Genomic DNA, 25872 nt, shown 5'->3' with positions numbered 1-25872 from the left:
AGTGTTAACAGTCATACCCATGGTAGAGCAGAAATCCTTAAGAAGCCTGAGTTTCTTATCAAGATCAGATGGGCACCTTGCCAAAAGAACAATATCATCAGCATAGAGAAGAAGGATGATGACTATCCCAGCTAAGATCGTGCCATCACATCCTGCTTCCTCTAAATAGCCTTTGAGCTTATCGATGTAAATGCCAAATAGGGTAGGGGAGAGGGGGAAACCTTGTTTAGCTCCGATGTTACATTTAATATCTTTGGACCACCCCTCATTGCTCTTTAGCTTGGCAATTACATTCTCGTATAACCTTATAGCGGTAGCTCTCAACTCGAGAGGAACCTTTAGCTCTTCTAATCTATTCCAAAGGTTGTATCTAGGAACCTTATCAAAAGCCTTTCTAAATTCCATAAAGCAACAAAATAAATTGGATTTATCATTACGACATTCCTCTGCAATGATCCTAAGCGTAACGAGGTGGTCTGTTGTTGAGTGATGCCTTCTGAAACCTGCTTGGCCTTCAGCCCGCTTAACTTCACTTTCAAGCCATATGCTTAACTTCTTTTCCAAAATACTACCATATAACTTGGCTAAGAGAGGGCTGATCATAATTGTCCGATAATTAGAGGGGTTCTTTGTATCCCCACTTTTAAAAATAGGGATAATGAGGCTCTCAGTCCAAGGTTTAGGGAACCCTTACTTGACTGCTTGATTGAAAAGCTTGTGGATGTGGGGGATGAGGACAGGACCTCCAATTTTTAAGATTTCCGCCTGGTAACCTTCAATGTCCTTAGCTTTCCCATTAGCAAGGCGATTAACCCCAAACTTAATGTCTTCTAAAGAGAAAACTTCTTTCGTTGTGAGCAGGGTTTCCAAATTATCCATGACATTTGGAGATTCATAAAGCTTTTTAAGATAGGAATTCCAATTGTGAAGAGCAATTTTATTATTATCTTTAGTCTTCCTAGTGAGAATCTGCCGCAAAAATTTCTTAGGAGCTACTTTAGAGAGGTGTAAGAGATTCTCCTGTCTTTGACGAATGCACTGCCTCTTTTTCCTTTTAGTTAGGACTACTAGTGATGGTACATCTACATGCTAATGTCATCAAGTGACATGTAATGTTATGTGTAGAGGCAACCAATACCACGTCTTAGTCTAGCAAGTCATCACAAAGAGCCATTAAAAATAAGTTTCTCTAGACTTAAATTGTCATGTGTCTGCAAGATTTACTTTTTAGTTATTTTAATTTAACTAACTACAATTTAGGAATTTAGTAATCAATTACAATAAATATGCAATATTTAATTTAAATCTTATTTTCATTTAAATGTAATTTCATATTTAAAAGAAATACAATATTCTTTGGAAACTAAGTTTTAATATATTTAATTATATATTCTAAAATTTTAACATATTTAATTATTTTACTTTGGATCCAAATAAATTTTCATTACCTATATAGTTTAATAATTATATTTATTTTTTAATTTAGATAGGAAAAAAATAATATTTTTAATGTTTATTACTGCTTTTTGATATTATAAAACGAGCAATATAATCACAAACAATGAAAAATATAAACAAGGTTAACCAAAATATTAATTACAATTTTTTTAATTTAAATAAATTAAAAGATTCCCATTAAATATAAGAAGTTTATTTTTATTAGCATTACTTACAAAGATACAAAATATGACTACATGGTTTGGAATTAAAAAGTTGACCTTATTTATATTTACACAAAGGTAAAGGAACATGTAAAAATAGTGTAGTGGAGTGAGACGACAAACACTACATTTCATATAATAATTACTCCAATTACATCCACGCTGACACACTACCGTATAGCCATAATTTATTTTGAAGTAATGTTTTGATGTTGGGATCCTCCCATTGGATTGCATCCCACCATTCTATCGAACCTTTTAACCTTTTATAATAAAAATAAAAATATAATGAAAATTATTTTATAATAAAAATAAAAATATAATGAAAAAAAAATTATAAATTATAAATTTTTTTAATAATTATATTTATAAGTATTTATATTGAAAAAAGTATGTTAGATTTTAGAGATTTTAAAAATCATATATGTGTATATTTTTTCAAATATTATATGTATATATAAGAATTAATAAAATAAAATATTTTTTGTCTTCATTGTGTAATGAAATGTTGTAGTTAAATTATTAAGTTACTTGTATATAATAAATAAATGAGGATTGTAATTATTTATATTATTAAAAGTGTTTTTGGTTATATAATTAATTTTCAATTCTAAAAATTAAATTTTTACCAACTTTATTTCCACAAGTTTCTTGCATTTGTGTTCTATATCTATCAACATTTATTAACCGTTTAATTCATATAATCAAACTAGTTTTTATTGAACTCACATTTTCCAAAAGTAACATCAAATGTTACTATGACATGGTAAATTGGTCTATTCCAATCACATAGGTCAACCATAGGTGAACCATAGAGGTCAACATCAAATATTATGTTGACATGGCAAATTGTAATATGTATGGTATTCCAATAAAAAATAACTTTGTGATATTTTAAAAGTGGACATCTAGCCACCAATGATTCCATTCAAATTTGACCATTGATTAGGATTTTACAGTGATTGTTCCTTTCATAAAAATAAAAATAATATGGGTAAAAAAAAATGTGAGAATCGATAATTGTATAACCTCTATGAATCCATCTTTTCCATATAGAAAATTAATATGAAGTTTTGTAGTATTTTATTAATGTATTAAAAATAATAATATATTAAAATTACAATTTTAACAAATATTTTATGGTTGAATTTTGATAGAATAAATTGGAAAAGATCACATTTATATAATATTTAACTTTTTCCATTGTATACATTTATAAAGAGTTATTTAAATAGATAGTTTTATTTATTTATTTAAAGAGTTGTAATGTTTTGAGATGTATTCAAATCCCAAATCGTTACATATATAAATAAAATACATAACAAAAATATGTTATCCACTAAAACATTAATCAACACTAGCATACATCATTCACCCCACAATACACAAAGCATGAGATAACAAGGTGTTTTTCCTTATTTTCGAATACATCACTTGCATTACGTCACATTATCCACAATGGGAGAGTGGAAAAAACTTAGTTACACACAAAACTACTACCTTAGATAAATCACATAGCATAACCATGCTACATGACTACTTTATTTTCTTAATAGAACTTTACATCAATTGTACTACTAGTTTGACTTGCAAACTCTTGATTTTAAATGGATCCGAAGAAAAACATGAATGGCTAATAAAAGATTTCTATACACAAATGATAGACAATTAATGAGTTTAGAAAGAAAAAAAAAATATAATTAAATCATTATGAAATTAAATGAAAGAAAAGAAGGAAAAAGTAAATAATTGAATGAGAAAAGAGACATTGGAGAATAGGAAATGAACAGAAAAGGATGCTTTTCCTCCCCTTTCATCCCAACACTTCTTATATCCTTCAACAATTTGTGTCACAAAAGGCCTTTTGGGTCAAGATGAGAGGATGTGAAAAATGAGACTAGGTAAGTAAATTGTTGAATGACTAAAGAGCGATAATACTGCATTATAACCCTATAATTAAGTGTTTGATAGACTAACTCTAATCACCTTGCAGTTTAAGGATACCTCTTTCCTAGGTTGGAATTTACTCCCACTAGAGTTTCATTAAGTTATTAGATTACCATAATCCTCATGAATATCATATTTTCCAAATCTACACTTTAGATCTCAACATTAACGTCCACCTTATCATTTGACTATGATACTAGGAGATGGTTCTTTTTTCCTTTCAAAGATTCATGTCCTTCTCTCGAGACTCTCATGGCTTATGAGGATGGAATATGTTTTTCTCCCTTTTGGAAATGGTTGACCTTCCTTGAGGACTTACCAAAGATTAGTTCCCTTTAGCACACACCACATTTATTACCTCTTACTTCCACCCATTTGACATTAATGGAAGTATGTCCCATAGCTAGCTTCAAAAATCACATGATAGATCTATGATGTGTCATACACCCAATCATGTGAATGGCCTCATGTTAATTAAAATTTATTTTTGGTGTAGAATTTTTATGTATTAAAAAGTGAGGTAAAATAAAGACAATCAAGATGGTGAAAATATAAGAAATCACACATAAAGAACACTAAAAATTACCCTAATAAAATCCCAACTCCATGGAAAAACCCATTCTAACATAATCTCATTAGTCCTTGGCAAAAATCATGACCAAGCCTGTTGGGAAGCCTGCTCAACCCTTGGCCCCTTACACTGACTAGGGAACCTTTCTCAGCCCTTGGCTTCTTACATCGGTTGGGGAACCCTTCTCAACCCTTAGCACCTTGGTGCTTGGTGCATTACAATGGATAAAAATAAGCATATTTATAAGCATCTTTACAACCAAATACAACTACCATAATACCATGGGCCACGAAACCATGTGCCCGAAACCACTAGCTATAGACTATCATTCCCAAGTCAAGGTTAAGGCTAACAAGAATGTTAGAAGCGCTTCTTGAGATCAACGTACTTTGACTAGGAAACTCCTTCTTAAATGCTATTATTCTCCATCTGATTGGGTTGCCTTTATCTAATTATTTTCATATTCTTTCCTTCTTTTAACTTCCTTTTCTTTGAGAATGTGATTTTGCCTTCCCTTTATCATCTTTCCATATTGTATTACTTGCAATGAAAAGAACCAACTTTGTCATTAAGTGAGCATTACCATCTAAATTGAATTAATACTTTGTAATCAAGTTTGTCCCTATACATGTTTACATTTTTCCTAAATTTTGTTGAGTGGATAATGTTAGCTATGCATAAAGTTTATTCATATGTATTTAAATATAATACACATTGCTAAATATATTTTAATATATGATAAAAAAACATCAAATTCGAGTTTATAGATTTCAACCTTATTACATCGAGAGGTACTCCCTAGCCCAGTAAGGTAAAGATGGTGTAATGTAATGCCTTGGCTTAGTCAAATTACATTAAAAAAAAAAATTATATTATAAAATAACATAAAAATAATAATTGTATTTATAATTAATTATAATTAATCATTAAACCATTCTAGATCCATTTTCGTTAGGGATTTACTAATCACCCTTAGATCCAAACCTTTTTTAGAGTGAAAAAAATTGATCCATATCAAGACTTGGTAAATATGAACTTAAGATAAATCTAAGTTAATACATATAAAGTGAATTAATAAATAAATAAAGTAAACATGTATTGTCATTTTAGTTTTTTTTTTTTTTTTAATTTGATAATGCAAAACCCAGACCTTAACTTAAGGTTTCATACTTAAAGTTTCCATCCATTAAAAAAATTATGATAGAAAACAAACTTTTATGTTTTCTTTGATGTAGAAAAACCCATGACTTGAAGTTTCATATTTAAAATTTCCATCAAATTAAAGCTAATTATGATAAAAAAAATAAACTTTTTTTTGAATTTTTTTTTAATTAAGTAAAAGAATTAAGATGAAATTTCTACGGTCGATAAATTAAATATAACAATCTATTTAAATAAATTTTGATAAATATATACTATGAAGAAAATTAAAAGTTGTATCATTTTAATGTTTTCCAATTTATTATCGTTAAAATTTAATGATAAAATATTTATTAAAATTGTAATTTTGATATTATTGTTTTCAGTGCATTAATAAATTAGTACAAAATATCATATTAATTTTCTATATTTAAAAAATGGATTTAACAGTTTTGAACACCATTAATACAATTTGATTTACAATATCAACATTAATTAAAAAAAATTCCAAAATATCTATGTCCATCTTTTATTTTAAATAACTTAAGAAAAATGTTTTTTGAAATGATGTATGAGCATCACTTTGCCTTTTGTTTTAAAAAATTACGCATGTAAATATTCCCTTCTATTGATATTTGTTTGTTTATATGTCCCTTGAGGGGAAACTATACTTAGATGTTGTTTTTCCTTTCGTTGAAGTGTCTCTTTGTTTGGACAGTTGGTTAGGTATTTAGTAGAAATATTCCAAAGAAGTCAAATTATTGTTTTTAAGGAGGATTTTGTTTTGAAGATATTTTTTTTCTTATGTATATATGTATGTGTGAAGACCTCGCGGGCATGACGGTTTGAGAAATAAGAATGAAATACTTTGTTTTAAGTATGCCTTGGATGGTTTCACTACATGTTATATTGTTATACAAATACTTGTTTTAGACTAGCTTTTGTGTTTTATTTCTTCAAGTTATGAATCTCTACCCCAAGGTAAATACTGGCTTTGGTGAAGCGAGTCTAACGTATCAGATGAATTCCTAACTAGTTTTCGAATAATGAATTCCTAATTAGTTTTCGAATAATGTTAAGCCTCTGTGCATGTATGAATTTGACTTGTGTTAGAAAGGTTCAGAAATAGTTTGTAAGCTGAAATCCCTTGGCGTGAATATTTTGCTCAAAAGAGTTTTGAAACCTCTGGTAGAATGTGAATAAATATTTACTGCGGAAATTAGTATAATTAATGCACAACTCCCAACCATTAGGATTAAGTTCGAAGTGGTGGGCTAGTAGTCGGAGGTCATAGGTTGGCCCTTTGATCTCTTTTTATTCAATGAAATTCTCAAAATAGACAGGTTACGACCTTGCCCGGGTGGGTCTTGCCGAATAGTCGAAGGCTAGTATAGTCAGGCATGGGCCGCAAAAATTGTTCTGACCTCGACCTAGTTTGAAGCCTGACCCCCGAATTGTCTAGGGACCTAGCAGTATAATCGGTGTGACACTGTGTTTGGTGAATGTTAAAATTTTCCGACCCCGGAAAAACAAAAAGCCCTGACCCCTGACTCTGTGTGGGTCCAGAAGGAATAGTTGGGGCCTTGGATAAACTTGATAGACGAGTATTGTTTTTTTTGGATGACCAGTTTAAACCTCGACCTACCTTTGGTGAACAAGAGTGGACTGGGCCAATAAAAATTGATTTAGTCATATAAAGTTAAAAGGGAATAAGTGGGTTCAAGATAAACGAAGGAAGAAAAGGGGTTTACGCATGGAGGAAGAAGTGTGTGAAAAACAAACAAACTTTGAGGCATTTTTTTTAATAGTTGATGTCTTTCCAGAAAAGGGACCATCACACTTGCACTAGGCCATAGTGTTAATCGGAGATTTTGAGCTCTGTAAATCCTATAATTGGTAAAAGAATTTTAGGAGTTGTTAAAAATTGTGCTACTTGTATGTCACCCAAAACAGGAGGCCAAGAAAGGACTAGAATGGATGAGGACTTGAGATTGGAATTGAGGCATATCTAAGTAAGAATGAAGGCCATGGAGAATTCCTAGAGGTGAGAACCTAATGTGGAAGACGTCAGTGAGAGTGAGGACACGAGTTTTGAGGAAGAGGTGGAGAGAACTGTAAGAAGAGAGCATCCAGATGAACAATTGATTAAGCTAGTTACCAAGGTTGAGTCCAAGTCAAGGATGGATGTTTCCATGGTATGATGGCAACCTAAAAGTGGAGGAGCTTCTAGATTGGATCAACACTCTAGACACGTATTTTGATTATCAGGATGTTGAAGAGGACTAGAAGGTCAAGTACGTTGTGACCACGTTAAGGGGACATACAACACTCTGGTGGGATGAGTTGCAGGCATATCGAAGGAAAAAAGGGAAAAACAAGATTGAAAGGTAGGATAGGGTGGTGGCTAATTTCAAGAGCAAGTTCATGCCCAAGGATTACAAGCTGAATTTATTCATACAACTACATAATTTAAGGTACAAGTCCATGACGGTGGAATAAAATACAAAGGAATTTTATAGGCTAGATATAAGAGTAGGCGACATAGAGGAAGATGGAGAGAACGTGGATAGAGACATAAATGGTCTGAGGTATGAAATATAGGACAAAATTGGCCTCTTTCCCTTGAAGACCGTGGAGGATGCCTATGAGGTAGAAATGAGGGAAGAAGAAAAGTTGGCTCGGAGACAAAGCCAAAAGAGCATAGGAAAGAGTCTAGCTAGAGGAAAAAGATCTCCCAATAGGGGAAGAGTTCAAACCCCAAGAAAGGAAGCAGAGAGTTCAAGCAGTCAATCTCCAAGAGGAAAAATATTTTCCCAAGAGGTAGAGAAAGAGAATGGGAATTTAGATGCTACATATGTGGAAAGACATGCCATATGTCATGGAATTGTCCTAAAAATAAATCAACAATTCAAAGGGGAGTGCATGTTTGATCTGAATTCTCTCAACTACCATAATTAACCAAGATATTTTAATTTTGCGATGTTAGAAGATTTGCATGTGAAAGATAATAAAAAACCACCTATGCATAAGGAAACATAAAGACAACCATGAAATCAAAGAACACACACAAGTTGATAACGAAGTTTGCCCATTATGGGTTACATCTCTAGGCTTGGTGTCAAGAGTGGGGAGGTTGCTTCATTAGTTGTTGCAAGAAGATGGCAAGTACATGATATGATCTTCAATACAAGGTTGAACCCCCTTATCTAGAGTGGAATGTCTCTCCATGAGACGTTATCCTACAAAGAGATTTCACTCAGAAAATTTCTCCTCCAACATGAAAAAAGAACAATCTCTAACATAAAGTGACATACAATGATCCTCTTAGAAAGTGGTATACATGGATCTCAAATTCAAATCACCATCTCAATAAAAATAAAATGAATACATGGCAAAAATGCATCTTATACCTCCAATTCTAGGGATGGCCTAAAAATCGGATACTCAGATGAAGAAATAACATGGACCATCTCATTCCTTATGGAAAAACCATGAAATCTCAGTATAAACTCGACCCCTTTTTGACTCGGTCAAATCTAGGCTCATCGTGAATCTTTTAGATTCCTCACAAGATTCTTTTTTTGACATGGGAAAAAATTATGTTGCTTAGATCAGAAAATGGACTATGCCATTAGACTCCTAGTGAAAAACTGGTTCAAATGAGTATAAACTCGGCATAATTCTCACTTTGTCAAAAATCGGTTCCCAGGGAATCTTAAAAATTCTTCATAAAGAATATTCTTTGAAATATTCCCTAACATATGTTTTGACAATATTCATAGAATCTTCTTGAGATTCATGAATTAATTGGTCTGCTTGCACCCTCATCTCATGTATTCTCCATGGTTCCCTTTGAACCATTTGAATGACATTTTATAGCAAAGTGTGAGGGTGAATAAAACAAAGTGTGAGGGTGGCTTAATGGTTGGCATGGTCATATTAAGTTACTTGTTGTTGGCGATAATTTTAGGTTCAAAACCCATGGACTCCCAAATTTTCTTTAATAAGGTTTTAAAGCCCAATTTTAGTTTTAATATAGTTTCAAACCATATAATATATGGAAATTGTATGTCCATATTATAACGACCCCCAAAACCATGAGAATAAGACAAAAATGGAGGTTGCACCATCCAAGGCCACTTGGGCGTAATTTGAGGTGCCATTTGGCATCATGTGATTGGTCCATGTGGCAAGCCCTCATTGTTCCACATCATATGCCACCTACTTGCCATGTGTCAAATTGTGGTGTTGCCCTGTCACCTGCTTGTGGGTCCACCTGGTTTGCTGACTAGGATTTCACACTATCTTTGTGGGTCCCACCAAGCCTGCTGGATTTTCTTCCATGTGGGAAGCCTATGGGATTTCCACGTGGCACCCTGGGTTGACTTTGACATTGACTTTTGCCTAGTTTGACCAAAACTTCGCTTGGCCATAAATTTTGCATACGAGCTCAGATTGAGGTGTCGTTTGCATCATTGGAAATATTATGACAAGATATTTGATCTGATCATGGTTTCATTGGAATCCAAAAGCATTTTTGTTTTAGGCTTTCCTCAACCCTCTTTGATTTTTGAGCCGCTCTAAAACCACCTAGATCAATGTTGTAAAAGGCAAGCATGAGGCAGCAAAAACATAGGTAAAAGAGGAAACTCCTGAGTTGGGTGAATCCCTAATGTTGAAGAGGATATTAATTAAAGGAGAAAAGGAGAAGTAAGAGCCAACATAGCGAAGGGACTTGTTCAAAACAATCTGCAAGTCTAAGGGAAAATGTTGTAAAGTAATCATTGATAGTGGAAACACTGGTAGATTGTTCTCTATGGAAATGGTGGAGAAATTAGGTTTGCAAAGTATGAAACACAACACTTCTCATCGATTGAAATGGTTGCGAAGGGGACATTAGATCCTGGTCAATGAACAAAGCAAGGTATAATTCTAGATTGACAACTACAATGATGAGGTTCTATGTGACATCATGCTTATTGATGTTTTCCATGTCTTGTTAGGAAGGTTGTGGCGGTATGACATAAGAGCTATCCATGACGAGAGGAAGAATACCTGCTCTTTTGAGAAAGACAAATGCAAGCACATGTTGTTAACCATGGAGGATAAAGGAGTCAAAGAGGAAGCACGACCAAGTGTGCTAATGATAACCGGGAAGGAGCTACTACAGGAAAACAAGAAAGAAGAGGTACATTTTTCTTTAAATGGTAAGCGTAAGATTGTCCTTGTCAATCGATGTTATAATCCCTTCATGTTTATCTTCAAATCCATTTAATATTAGTTGTTTGCAGGTCAAACTAGAGGTGCAATCGATGTAAAGTTCTAATAAGGAAAGAAAGTAGTTATTTAGAATGATTATGCTATGTGATCTATCTAAGAGATTAGTTATGTGTGTAACTAATTTTTTTCACTCTCCCAATGTGGATAATGTGTTGTAATGCAAGTGGTGAACTCAAAAGTAAGGAAAAACACCTTGTTGTCTCATGCTTTGTGTGTTGTGGGGTGAATAATGTATGGTGGTGTTGATTAATGTTTTAGTGGATAACATGTATTTCTTATGTATTTTCTTTATATATGAAATGTTTTGGGATTTGAAATCATTACAACTCTTTAAATATATAAATAAATCTGTCTACTTATATAACTCTTTATATATATATATATATATATATATATTTCCGCGGAAAATATAGACAGATGTGAAGCGATCTACCCACCGACCAAATAAGAAGGGCCAACCCCAAGGGCATCGAGGAGATTTGACCTAGTGACTTCCCAATTAGCAAGGTAGTTAGCAACGCGAACTCTTCATAAATATATACAATGAAGAAAGTTAAATATTGTATAACTTTGATCTTTTCCAATTTTTCATAATTAAAATTCAACCATAAAATATTTGTTAAAATTACAATTTTAGCATATTATTTTAATATATTAATAAACTAGTACAATCATTTAAATTAATTTTCTATATAAAAAAAATGGATTTAACACTTTTAGAACATCAATAATATAATTTGATTTGTAATATTAACATTAATTTCATAAAAAAATTCAAACTCTTTGTGTCCATCTTTCTTTTAAAGTAATTTGAGGAAAACCATTTTTTTTAACCATTTGCACACAACTTTACACAATTCCCTATTTTCACATATTTTCTTTACCCATTTTATTTTTATTTTATGAAAAAAATAACAATGATATAATCCCAATTAATGGTCACATATTTTCTTTACCATTTTATTTTATTTTTATTTTAGGAAAAAAATAACAATTTTCTTTACCATTTTATTTTTATTTTATGAAAAAAATAGCAATTTTCTTTACCATTTTATTTTTATTTTACGAAAAAAATGAACAACTGTATAATTCCAATTAATAGTCAAATTTGAATGGAATCATTGGCCACTGGGTGTCTACTTTTAAAATATCGCAAAGTTATTTTAAAAGTTATGTTTTATTGGAATACCATACATATTAACGCTGTAAGGCGTTCCCCGTGAAAAGAATCCTTTCCATACCCCTACGCTGCATATTAACGATTCAAATAACCTCGGCCATCAGATTGAAAAATACAGATATTTTCCATTATAAATCGGTAGGAGCCTCTTCCTGTCATTTGGGAGCCTCACATTCGCTGTCTGTGGTGTCTTCTCAAACCCTGTGGTGTCTTTCGAAACCGTTCAACCTAACCCTCGCTTCAGTCTCTCATTCCCAGCGTTTGTGATGGGAGGGTTTCACTCTGCAATCCCATCTATCAACAGTAAGCTCGTCACGGCTCCAATGACCTCTTCCTCTTGAGATTCCAGATTATTTGTGGCTTCCTTGATGCCACATCCACTCAACGACCGATTCTCTGCTCCATCATTCGTTCTCAGATACAATTTCTGCGTTAACAAGGTTTTCATTTCCATGGTTAGAGGCGGCAGCTTCCCAGGATTTTCCTATCTGCTTCACAGGCTTGGAGGCAGCTGGGATTTATTGTATCTGCGTTAACAAGGTTTTTATTTCCATGGTTAGAGGCAGCAGCTTCCCAGGATTTTCCTATCTGCTTCACAGGCTTGGAGGCAGCTGGGATTTATTTCCTTTACTTGGTAATTACCCTTCTGCAACCGCCTCACTGTTACCTCCTTCAGTAATTCTGAGAGGTAAATTCAAAGGTGCCTGATTTCTCCAACCGGCTTCGTGACCTCCACGGCCTTCCCATAGCGCTGGTTAAATTAAATTGCTGAGTGTGTCTTTCAGCACGTTGAACTCTTGATATAAGATTCTCTGTTTTTCTTTCATATGTCAATCTGTAAGTTAAGTATTTTCTTTTTTTTTTATAGTAAAACTTTACTTAAATAACATGACCTGTTCAATAAGATAGTACTTAGATTAGAGTTTTTAGTTTGAACTACTGTCCTTTCAAGTGCAGACAGACAGGTTCTTTTGTATAATACAACAATTAATTCTAAGCAAAGAATTATCGCAGCAATTGTTTTAGTTCTTCTCAGGATAACAATTTTACACAACCACAGAGGATAAATCTTTCCCTCGTAGTAATTCTGTTTTCTTTTGTTTTTTTTTTGGGAAAGAATAGGTACTGAAGTACCATCATTATCTTCGTCATTATTTCTACCGTGAAAATCTTCATTTCTACGGAAACAAACGAATATTTCCTTTTTCTTTTAATTATATTCACACAGTAGTTATGTTTTACTCCGTTGTTCTTTCCATTGATCTGAGACTCATACCTGCTGTCAAATAAACCCTCAATAACAGTCACATGGTTCCTGCAGAATTCTCTTGATTAATAGTTCAAGTATATAAATTGTCACTTTCAACCACTTATTTGTTGATTATAGGCACACACCTGCTATAGTGCCATGCACCAATGAGAAAAATGTTGAAGAAAACTGTTGGTACAATGAGTTCTGGGTACCAAACCAGGACAAGGAAGTGGAAATGCACTAAAATTGTTGTAATGGGATTCCTCCACTGACATATATCATCAACCCATTTGGAAACAGATGCAACTCCAGAGAGAACATTCATAATTCTGAACTAGTTAGCCTTACTTCTCCTCTTGCTCCACATATTAGACTCTGTATCCAACATATATTGCACTACTTCCTGCCTCAAAGGTGGCATAGCACGAGCTAATCGCAATCCAACAATCTTCATTGTTGTGTTTCTTAACATGTCCTGCTGACTTAGGCTCAAGGGATGCAAATAATGCATCTTAGGAAGCAATGGCCGAGAGTAAATCTGAACAACATCAAGCAAAGAATAGCAGGAAAAACGCACTGCGAGTTCATTTTCTCCCATTTTTTTCACACCAGAACGCTGGAGAACCAACAATGGATAGGAATTTCTATAAACTCGATTTCTTTCCATGAAAGCTCTACTCCAAGGCAAGCAAGTCCATGCCCACATCGTTCGGAATGGGGTTGTGGGGAATATTAAAGTTAATACCAATCTTTTCATAATGTATACCAAGTGTGGCAGTCTAGAAGATGCGCGCCCGATAAAATGGTTGACTGCAATTTGGTATCATGGACTGCCATGGTTGCAACTTATGCAAGTCTGGTAATTGTAATGAAGCGCTCAAGCTCTTTCATGAAATGCAGAGGAGTGGGGTGAAGGCGCGGACTGTTTTCTCTATCCCAGCCTTCTCAAGGCGTGCACTGGCTTAACAGCTCTGCAACAGGGCAAGGAGCTCCATGGATCTGCGATTAGGAATGGATTTGAGTCTGAATTCTTTGTGGGGATTGCCCTTGTGGCCTTGTATACAAAATGCAGGAGTATAGAGTTTGCACACCGAGTGTTTGACCAAATACCTCAGAGAACTGAGGCGACATGGAATGCAATGCTTGCAGGGTATGCACAGAGTAATTGCCGTAGAGAGGCTATGAAACTGTTCCGCGAAATGCAGCTTGCCGGCGTAAAACCCGATTCCTTTACCTTCGGGAGTGTCATTGCCATGTGCGCAAACTTAGCTGTTCTCAAACAGGTGAAAGAGATTCACGGATACATAATTGGAACTGGATATGAGTTGAATGTGTTTGTGGATAGTGCCCTTGTAGATATGTATGCAAAATGTGGCAGTGTAGGGGATGCACACCAAGTATTTGACGAAATGTTCCAGAGAGATCTAGTTTCGTAGAATTCAATGGTTGCAAGTTATCTGCAGAATGGGCAAAGCGAGGAAGCCTTGAAACTCTTTAGGGAAATGAAATTGGCAGGTGTGAAACCAGATTCATATACTATCTCTAGCATTATCCCTGCTTTTATATGCTTAACGGCGTAGGACAGGGGAAAGAGATCCACAATTATATGATCAGAACTGGGTTTGATGCCAACGTTCTCGCAGTGAATTCCGTAATTGACATGCATGCCAAATGTGGAATTATATTGACAACACAGCAAGTGTTTGACAAATTATGGTTTCATGGAGATGCGATTTCATGGAATGCAATGATTGCAGGTTATGGTTTACATGGGTGTGGCCAGGATGCCATCTTGGCTTGAAACCTGACAGTATTACCTTTATTGGAATTTTGTCTGCATGCAGCCGTGCAGGACTGGTGAATGAAGGTTGGCAATACTTCGAGCAGATGATGAATTGCTATCAAGTTATGCCAAGTGTTGAGCACTGTGCATGCATAGTTGACCTTCCTGGCTGTGCTGGGCATTTGGATGAAGCACAAAGCTTTGTTAAGAAGATGACCTTAGAGCCAGATGCATGTGCTTGGAGAGCCTTGCTCGGTGCCTGTAGAATTCATCAGAGTGTAGAGATAGGAGAACAAGCAGCACAACATCTTTTAGAGTTAGAACCCCAGAATCCTGGAAATTGTGTGCTACTATCAAACATCTATGTCACTGCTGGTAGGTGGAATGATGCAGCAAGAGTCAAGAATATGATGAAAGATAAGGGTTTGAAAAATATTCCAGGATACAGCTGGATTCAAGTCCAGAGCAAGGTGCATTTTTTCCAAGTAGGAGGTGGATCAAACCCACAAATAGAAATGATCTATGCAAAGTTGGATAGCTTGGCTCGGCAGATGATGGACATTGGGTATGCACATGATATCAACTTTGCACTTCATAATGTGGCAGACAAGGAAAAGGAGGATGCTCTATTTGACCACAGTGAGAAGCTGGCACTCGCTTTTGGTCTTATCAATACAAGTGATGGGACGCCTCTCAGGATCATGAAAAACCTTAGAGTCTGTGGTGACTGTCATTCTGCTATTAAGTTCATTTCCAAGGCAGTTAAGCGAGAAATCTTTCTAAGAGATAACCATCGATTCCGCGATTTCAAGGATGGATTGTGTTCTTTTGGAGACTATTGGTAACATCTTAAATTCATGTATTGATCTTTATATAGTAGATTTTGTCAGATCCAATGATAAATGAATTTTATAATTGCTTTGTGAATTAGAATATCAATGTTGAAGATGAAACACAGAGAGAACGGAGACAGACTCAAAACACATAACACAGAAAACACAACTTGTTTTCATTTGATAACTGAAACAGGTTTATATACACGGCACAGATCTCTCTGGAGATCTATGGGGTGGTGCCCATTGTCAACGTATCCACTGACTTCTAGAACCTGTACTTTGAACATCTGCTGTATTCTCTAGATTAATCTAGCTACTTCATTAATAGAGAGTAGTTGGAATTAATACCTTTCAACACTCCCCCTTAATTGCAACTATATAACAAACACAGTATAAGACACTATACTCTTAATTGACATGCCTGCTGGTCTAAGTCTCAGCTAGGCTTACGACAAAACATTTCATTTTTGCCTTCTTATTAAAGGGTCCATGCTTGTTCCTTTTCCTTTGCTGGTGCAGTTTCATCTTCACCTTTCTTGTCATAAGATAGTGATTGAGTTTCTCCTTTCTTGATTGCAAGTTAACATTCTTTGTATTCAACCTTGCTTCACGTTTCTTCATGCTTTCAATTTCTTCAAGTTTTGTTGCTTCTTTCTGATTGTCAATATCTGCACACTCAAAAACAATGTTAGATTCATAAACAGAACCACATTGATTTTTGTCACCCTGTTCATTCATGGATTCTTCAGTTTCAAGATTCTTCAGCATGCCAGTTTCTGCTTTCAAACCTACATCAATATGTTTAAAAGATTTCTCAAGCCATCCTTCAATTAGCTTTATCTCTGCATCATAATCCAGCTTGATATCTTCAAACTTGTTTCTTCCTTTAACTGCTACTACAATTTCTTCTTCATGCTCTTCCACGCGATCATCAAAAGCAAACAACAATTTATAAATCATTTTCTTTTCAGAGATAACTTGCAATTCATTTTCATAAAATAAATATCCATTATCAAATTTAATTGCAAATTCATCCGTTGCAGCTAACTCATCCACAACTTTTTCCGCTGCAATCTCATTTGTTTTCTCACTGCATTTCATTTCCGCTGATTCAAATCAATATTTAGCGTTTCATATTCTACCTCAACCCCATGATACTCCTCCTATTTTCTACAATGTTTTTCATGCCAGCCAGCAAATGACGGCAAATTCACTTAGGAACTCCCTTCAGCGATACACCAGATCAATAACTGAAACAATCATCAAGCTGGACTTGACATACTCACCACTAGTTGGCTCCTCTGCAATGTCAAAACTCGGTCACTGGAATCAAAACTCTGTTTAGCAACAAAAAAAACAGCTCCACTCAATCAATGTGGCACACCACGATTCTTTGCCCACTGCAGGCACTTCTGTCAACAGGTCAACTTCTACCACACCATGTTAAGACTACCGCCAAAGACCTCCCACGTAGTTTTGAAATCAAGCCTCTAGCAAAACAAACTTACACACAATAGCATGAAACCAACAAATTTAATTAATTTTTTTTTTTTTTTTTTTTAAACTTTAGAACCAAAAGTTCTCTCCACGGAATGGGCCTCGGCCTCTCTTGCAATTAAACACAGAACTTACAACTTTGCGGCAGCAAAAAAATAACTTACAGACGGTCCTCTACGCAGCAAGACTCCAGGTCTTTGCACGCATTCCTTCTCACGGCAGCAAATGAACAAGCAGCTTCTACACAACAAACAAGCAGCTTCACCTTCAGTCTTCAATGTGTAACTTGTCTTCAGTTCATCACAGGCAACACACAACACCGAAATAGACTTTGCAACAGACTTTCCACCGTCAGCTTTCACCGAGTCCGCGACTTTGAACGGTTCTGCACATCTGCTTCTAGCCTCACAGATCTTTGCCCTCTAGTTCACGATGGTAGCTGCAACAACAGGACAAACACACTCCCAGGTGGCACACAATCCACCACTATTCACAGCTCCCAACTCGATGAGCACACAGCTCCACCACACGCAGCCACACACACAGTGGGCTCTCACACGCTCCTTTTAATAGTGCCTCCTCTTGGCACTCACCTCAGCGCTCTAATAGCCAACACAAACAATGTCGCAAGCTCTTCAACAGCTAACAATAGACTCTCTCCAACAATGCCCAATCAATTATGCTGGATTTGGTATTCCCACACAAACCAATCTTGGACTCTGTGAGTCGATAAGAGCAGCACTGCTCCAATGGCGTCTACAGCTTCTTCCTCCGCACTCCTTGGCCTCGCTGGGCTCCTCAAACTTCACGCGAGACAATTTCGTAATGGCCTCTTAGGCGGCTCTAGCTCCTTTGATTGTTGCGATTCTTCAACAAAGATTTTTCATTTTGAAAGAGAGTGGGTACGCTGGACATTGATGTTTCGCGAATAAATCCCACAGCTTCATACTTCAACAATCAGTGTTATGGTCTTTTACTATCAGCGATGAAGAACTACCACCTAAACAAGCTGCATTCAAGCGGGGTGCTCAATGACACCTCCAACAGACAATTGTTGAGGAAGAGCTCAATCTCCTCCACCGTTAATGGCTCTTCGAGAGAACTATGACACACCACTAGAACGTCCTCGGCCTTGTCTGCACCAGGCCTCCACGCTTTCACTCTCAACGCACTCTTATTTAAACACAGCTCTACAACACTCAGCCGAAACCCTCGGCTCTGATACCATAACAGAGAGAGAATGGAGACAGACTCAAAACACATAACACAGAAAACACAACTTGTTTTCATTTGATAACTGAAACAGGTTTATATACACAGCACAGATCTTTTTGGAGATCTATGGGGCGGTGCCCATTGTCAACGTATCCGCCGACTTCTAGAACCTATACTTTGAACATCTGCTGTATTCTCTAGATTAATCTAGCTACTGCATTAATAGAGAGTCGTTGGAATTAATACCTTCCAACAGTTGCAACGTTGAGGACAGAAACCATAGATATCTTCACAAAGAATAACATTATAGTCAGAGACATTGAAACGGTTCTTCAAAATAAAAGAACTCCAGTCAGACCTAGAAGGTTTGTTGGAAAATAGTGTTATAATGGATAGTTAACCTGTAATCTAGTATTTCGACAATAACATCCACCCATTTCATATATTTTTATAGATAAGTTGTGTTGATTGAGCATGTGATTATGGACCTACTTTTTGGAGCCAACAACTAATTTTGTACTGTGGGTTACTTGTATCTATACTGTGGGTTACTTGTATCTATTTATAGGTGTGTGTAATGAAAATGAGGGTGTGTGTAGTTTTGCTTTCTGCAGGAATTGATTAACAAACTAAGTTTGGAAAAGACCATACTCTATACAACCTTGGATAATATGGCTAGAGTTAGCAACCATACCTTCTTGGGAAATTGATTTATTAGATTTGCAGGTTATGTGCGCTGCATCTTTGGTCCTTGACTACAATTATGGTTCTCAAAACAACTCATGTCAAATTACAGTTGGAAAATGTTGAAATTGTTGGCCCACTGATGGCGAAAGCGATGTGGTTATTGCTGCTTTACTGCTCTTATATCAGCCATATCAACTTAATCAAAAGCAATTTGATTGTAGCTCTCCTTTGATTTCCAGGTTCCATGTTTATTTTTAAAGAGTAGTTGTAGTATTTTTGGAGTATTATTAGTTTGTTTATTATATTGATGTTTGGTTGGCTGGCGGGTGTTTGTTAAGATTTTGGCCAAGACAAAGGTTCTTCGTTCGATTCTTATTATGTGTTGATTTCTGGACCTGAAATTCCTATTAAATACAATTGAGTAAAAGAATTAGGTCCATTTAGCAAAAAGAGACTGTACCACTTTTGCAAAGCATCTTAAGGCAACACCTTTCAATAATTCTTTTTAGGAAAATAATCTATTCATAAGGCAACACCTTACAATAATTCTTTTTAGGAAAATAATCTATTCATATTCACTTGCCTCTTGGACAACTATAAGCTTCAAATAGAATAAACTCCATACTTCTCAAAAGGACATTAAAATGAAATGATATTTTAACGTCCATTCTACATGTTTCAAAACTTCAAACTATTACTACAACATAGCTTATACTCTTTTTATAATACAAAATGTTTTATTTACAAAAGAAAATGAAAAACATAGAAAATAAAAAAATAAAAAATAAAGCAGATGGGATGAAGTGCCAATTGTATAGAACTGATACGGTACCTCAAAATTTGTACTGTTTAAAGACCAGAAAAGAATGCCATTGTCATGCTCAGCAACAAAAAAAATAAGTTTTAATGTTCAGTTTGTGTCTTTAATTGGATAGGTGTAGATAGAATAACGATCTTGTAAATAGCATCCACCCATTTGGCATATTTTGATAGATAAGTTGTGTTGATTGAGCATGTGATTATGGACCTACTTTTTGGAGCCAACAATTAATTTTGTTTTGTGGGTTGTTGTTGGAAATTGACAACTAATTATGTAAATATGGGTAAAAATTGTATTAGTTAATGTCAAGTTAGTTTTATACCGAAACAACAGTTATGTAATAGAGGAGACTCTTATAAAACTAGAGTTGCGGGGAGCGCTACTCCCCCTCGAACCCACTCCCAATCCGCGCTTCGGGCGGGAGTGGCTCGGGAGCGCGTTCCCGATAAATTTTTTTTTGCTCCCTGCCAAAATCGGGAGCGTCGCTCCCAGAGTGAAAATTAAAGCTCAGGAGCGATCGCTCCCGATCACTCCCAAGCTTTTAATTTTCACTTCGGGAGTGATGCCCGCAACACCGGGAGCGATTCGCGCGAAAAAATTTCTGCGGACGCCAAAAAAAATTTCATTTAAAAAGAAAAATTGTTTTAAAACGATTTGGGGGGCAAAAAAATATTTCATTGTCACTTGAATGAGTTGAGAAGAGCAAAGGAGATTGAGCTGAGGAGCGAGGAGAAGCAAGGAGCGAGCGCCAAGGAGCAAGGAGGTTAGTAACTTAGTAATTTAGTATTTTAAACCTTAGTTAGGTAGTAATTTAGTAATTTAGTTTAGTTTAGTTTAGTTTATTTAGTAAAAAAATCATGAATCTAAATAAATTAAATTAATTCTCATTCATATTCCCATTAAATTTTGCAGATTCAAAAGCCTACAAATATCAAACATCATGGACCTAGTTATATTTCTTGGCATTTTCTTTTTCTTGGTCCCTTTTATGGTTATTATGGTGCTGGAGAGTTGGAAATGGAGGGGCCAAAAGGAAGAGGGGGATGAAGAAGCTGGAGAAAGTGGATTTGATGAAAACCTCGGTGAGGAGGAGCTGGAGGAGGGTGAACATGACTCTAAAAAATCTAAACAAGACCAAACCCCGTTGTGGAAATATGTTAATAGGCCTGAAGCAGGGAAAGGGGGTGGAACCACTAAATTTCATTGCTCCCATTGCAACAATAATTACACAGGTTCATACACCCGTGCCAGAAAACACCTCTGCGGGAAAAGGCCATGGGATGGAGATAAACAAATAGGAATCAAAACTTGTGCAGTTGTGTCAGTAGCGGATAGAGCCAAATACATAAGGGAAGAGGAGGAAGCCCAATACAAATCTAAAAAATCAAGGGGTTTCTTTGAACCAAGCTCACAATCACAAGCACAAAGAACTCCTTTAGCATCCTCCCAAGGTAGTGGATATGGAGGCACAGGGTCATCAGCTTTAAGGCGTATAACCATATCAGATTTCCTTGATGAGGGGTGTAGGAATGATGTGGATTCAAAGGTTTACATGTTTCTCTATGCATGTGGGATACCATTCATGTTCTTCGCTCACCTTATTGGCACGAAATGGTTTCTGCATAAATGATGCCCCTAAAGGACACATGAGCCCTGGGTATGACAAGGCAAGAACCGTTCGACTTGATCATGAAAAAGCAAAAATATCACATTCTTTGAATAGAATGACAAGTTCTTGCACTGACCATGGGGTGTCCATTGTATCTGATGGATGGACAAATGTAAAAGGCAAGCCATTGATAAGTGTTCTTGTTGTGTCTGTTAGTGGTGCCATCTTTCTAACTGCACATGATTACTCAGACAAGTTCAAGACCGCCATCAACATTGCAGAAGCATTACTTGAAACAATTGACCGTATTGGGCCATACAATGTCATCAAAGTCATCACTGATAATGCTCCTAATTGTAAGGCAGCGGGAGCAATTATTGAGGATAAATACCACAACATATTTTGGTCTGGCTGTTTGGTTCACACATTGAAGCTTCTGATGCATGATGTTGTCAAAAAAAAATGCACAATACAAATGAATTGGTGATTTGTACAAGAAAGGCAAACAAATGATAAAATTTACTACAAATCATAGCAATACCCATGGCCTTTTCCGCAGTCACTCAAGATTGGAGTTGTTGAAGATTGTGAAGACCAGATTTGGTAGCTATTACCTCACCTTCAGGCGCCTTTTGAAGGTAAGAGAGTCATTGGCTAGCATGGTATCAAGTCCACATTGGCAGGTATTAAAGGAAAGGGCTACAAATGCAGCTGATAGGCGAGGTTTTGAACTGGTGGAGGAGGCTGCTCTTGATGGTCAGTTTTGGACAAGTGTGAGGCAAGTATTGGATTTCACCAAGCCCATTTATCACATGATTTGGTTTGCAGATACAGACAAACTAGTGATTGGCGAGGTGTATGAGCAGATGGATACCATGTTGGGGCAAATAAAAGATACTGTTCATAACAGAGATCCCAACTTGTACAAATTGATTCACGATTGTGTGTGTGAACGGTGGAATAGATTTAATCTTCCACTACATTGCTTGGCATATATCCTTACGCCAAAATACTACTCTACATCTTGGTTGGGCCAACTTGCACCAGGGGTTGGCATTAGGACCAAACCGCATTTAGATGCACAGGTAACTAGTGGATATTTGCAAGCATTAGAAAAGTTGATACCTGACAGGGAGGAATGTGCAGCTGTGTGCCTTGAAATAGGCAAATACTTCAGTGGCACTAGTTTGTTTGGTAACTTCCATGCAATGGAAGACAGAGACAGATTTGATTATCTCACATGGTGGGAAACATATGGTGGCCAGGGACTTTTGCCAAAATTGGCAAAAAAAGTTCTATCACAAGTTGTAAATACTTCTTCTGCAGAGAGGTGTTGGAGCACCTACAACTTCATACATAATGTGAAAAGAAACAGACTCAATGAAAACCGGGCAGAAAGCTTGGTTTATGTGCACTACAACTTGAGGTTGTTGAGTCATTACTGTGATTGGGCTTATGAGGATCCCACATATAAAATTTGGGACAACCACCTAGAGGAAGACAATTTGGAGGATGGCACTATACATCTTGAAGAACTGGAAGAGGAACTTATAAGGGATGAAGATGAAGCAGCTGCAGCAGCGATGCCACCTCCACCATCCAGTAGCAGTGCTCGAGTTCCGAGTCTTGTTCCTTTGTTGTCGCCACCTCCATCTACACCCTCACGTGGAGGGCATGTGCCTTCTAGTTCTGGTTGTCGGCCTGTGCAGGAGACTCCTAGAAGACCACCACGACCTGCTTATACTCCTAGAGACTCTCGTGGCAAGGGCCACATATAGATTTACAGTTTACTTGTCTTTTCTAGTTTCTATTAGTTTTCATAACTGTTGAGTCTTGAGTCCTTGACTCTTGACTCTTGACTCTTTCATATCATAATGATATTTTTTGTAAACAATATATGGCTGTGACAATGAAAATTTGAAGTTTGAAGTTGGCAATTATAACTCATTGGTAATGATTGTGAATTATGAATATGATGCTTCGTGAAAGATTAAAGTTGTTTCATTTCATTATTCATGTTTCATTTTATAACATTTCATTTCATGTTAACAATTAGAAGTTAGAACTTAGAAATATCTAAGATATTATTTCTTGTAATGGTTAAACTTAGCTTACAAGTACAACTTTGGTGATCAATGATGATAAATGTTATATATTGAGTTTTCAATTTTGAAAGCTTGAAGTTGAAACTTTAAGATTGAATTTGATGAATCATGATTCACGAGACTCAATATGTTGCAGTTGTAATATGTATGTTACTAACTTGTGGACATGGTTGATGAAGATTATAACTTCTAGATGATTGATGTGATATGGTTCAATGATCAATCTATGTTTTTTTTTTTTTTTGTATATCTAATTCATCATTCTACATGTTTTTGTTGACATATATGTATCAAAAATTAAAAAATATATATATATTTTTTAAAAATCGCTCCGGGATTCACTCCCAAATCGGGAGCTTCTGAAAATGTCGCTCCCACTTCCGTTTTCGCTCCCGCTCCCTGCTTTCGCTCCTGCTCCCAAGTAACATTGTATAAAACTAATGAATGCCCGAACTATTGTAATTATGGAGAATCATTCTTGATCAAATAAAGTATCCAAATCCCTTGCCCCGTGGATGTTTCCTTGACACCTGTCAAGGTTTTACCACGTAAAAATTTGTCTTACTTGTGTGTTTTAGTTTCAGTTAGTTTCTTTGCATTTCTTTCTTGTTTAATAATTGATGAGACCAACAATTGGTATCAAAGCAGTTGGGTGAGAAGAGAATGGAGATTCCGACATATATTCAGGGGTCATCCTCACAAGCATTTTCTCACTATAGGATGGAGTGTCTTTGTTAGTTACAAAAGGCTTGTAGCTGGAGATGCTGTATTTTTTTTTGTTGTTGCGGGATGAAAATTGAGAATTGAGAATTGAGGTTAGGAATTCGAAGAGCTTCCCAACAACAAAGCAATGTACCTTCTTCAGTGCTCTCCAGCCAGGGCATACATTCGGGTGTGCTAGCTGTTGTAGCTCATGCAGTGGCCACAAAAAGTATGTTCCACATTTACTACAATCCAAGGACGAGCCGCAGAGGCAGCGACCGAAGTTTGAGACCAACAAAAGCCATGAAATGAAAGCCGGGTATCCGCTGTCTAAGAAAGAAATGACACATTCTCTGCCGACGACTGATCAGAAGCCGCCTGTCTGGGGGATTGAAATGAAAGCCGGGTATTTCTAATTTTTTTTTTTAATTCTTAAGAGAAGATTTTTTTTTTATTTTTATTTTTTTTTAATTTTTAATTTTTTATCATACGGCTTAAGGAATCATCAACCATAATTTTTTTTTTTGGAGGATTTCTTTGAAGTGTTCTTGAAGTTTTCTGGAAATAGGGTTTAGATTTTCTTGGCAATTTCAAGAATTACAAAAAAAAGGAATCTATAGAGGATGTGTTGTAAATAAATTCTAGAAATTAATTAAGAGTTTTTTGGAAATTTCTTAAGAGTTAATAAAAAAGGGGCAACATAATTATATTTTGTGTAGAAAATCAAAATCAGAAAGAAATTTTGAAAACCCTAGCTAAAGAAAGAAAATTAGAATATTTTAGTTGAAAGAATGAAACTCTAGGAGGAAAGAAATGGGCAAGATGACGAATGCAAAGTTCGATGTGGAGAAATTCACCGGCAAGAACAACTTTGCTCTATGGAAACTGAAAATTAGGGATTTGTTGGTGCAACAAGAGTTGCACAAAGCATTAGACGGAGCAAAGAAGAAACCTGCTAGCATGACAGATTCAAACTGGGAAGACTTGGATGCCCGAGCTCTCAGTACCATCAGGTTATGCCTGGCGGATGAAGTTCTCTTCAACATTGTTGAAGAGAGTACAGTTGTAGGTTTATGGGAAAAACTGGAAAAACTATATATGACAAAGTCGTTAACCAATAGAATTTATTTGAAAAGACAATTGTACAGTCTTCGGATGAAGGAGGGTACAAAAGTTGCAGAACATTTAAATATTTTTAATACACTTATATGCCAATTATCAGATATGGAAGTTAAAATTCAGGAAGAAGACAAAGCTATAACCTTGTTGTGTTCTCTGCCTGAGTCATGGGACCACTTCGTAACTTCAATCAGTTTGAGCATCGCTGATTCTTTGAAATTTGAATCAGTTGTGGGAGCTCTCTTGTCTGAAGAAGTACGAAGGAAATCCAGTACTGAAACAGCTGCACCAGAAGCCATGATAGCCAGAGGACGGTCAAAGGAAAGAGGAGAAAAAACAAGGGGTCTTCCAGGTCAAAATCAAAGGGAAAGAAGTGTAAGGTAAAATGTTGGCACTGCAATAAAATTGGACACCTTAAGAAAGACTGTTGGAAATGAAAAGAGTCTGATAACCGGAAGAAGGAAGCAA

At 35.9% G+C, this 25872-nt stretch overlaps 2 pseudogenes across 1 annotated transcript; both read left to right on the top strand.

Moving 5' to 3' along the window:
* Positions 1-11792: 11792 nt before the first annotated feature.
* On the top strand, positions 11793-15659 carry LOC149161306 (pentatricopeptide repeat-containing protein At1g20230 pseudogene; annotated as a pseudogene). Its single transcript, XR_016261443.1, has 2 exons — positions 11793-12616; positions 14495-15659. The product of XR_016261443.1 is annotated as a pentatricopeptide repeat-containing protein At1g20230 pseudogene (transcript).
* On the top strand, positions 13834-14467 carry LOC149161307 (putative pentatricopeptide repeat-containing protein At1g68930 pseudogene; annotated as a pseudogene).
* Positions 15660-25872: the final 10213 nt, after the last annotated feature.

The sequence above is a fragment of the Pinus tabuliformis genome, chromosome 5_2 (assembly GCF_031772625.1).
Source record: "Pinus tabuliformis cultivar Carrire ecotype Pingquan chromosome 5_2, CPIR1, whole genome shotgun sequence".
Taxonomy (NCBI): Eukaryota; Viridiplantae; Streptophyta; class Pinopsida; order Pinales; family Pinaceae; genus Pinus; species Pinus tabuliformis.
The sequence above is the reverse complement of the archived record's forward strand: the minus strand, read 5'-3'. Positions and strand labels throughout refer to the sequence as shown.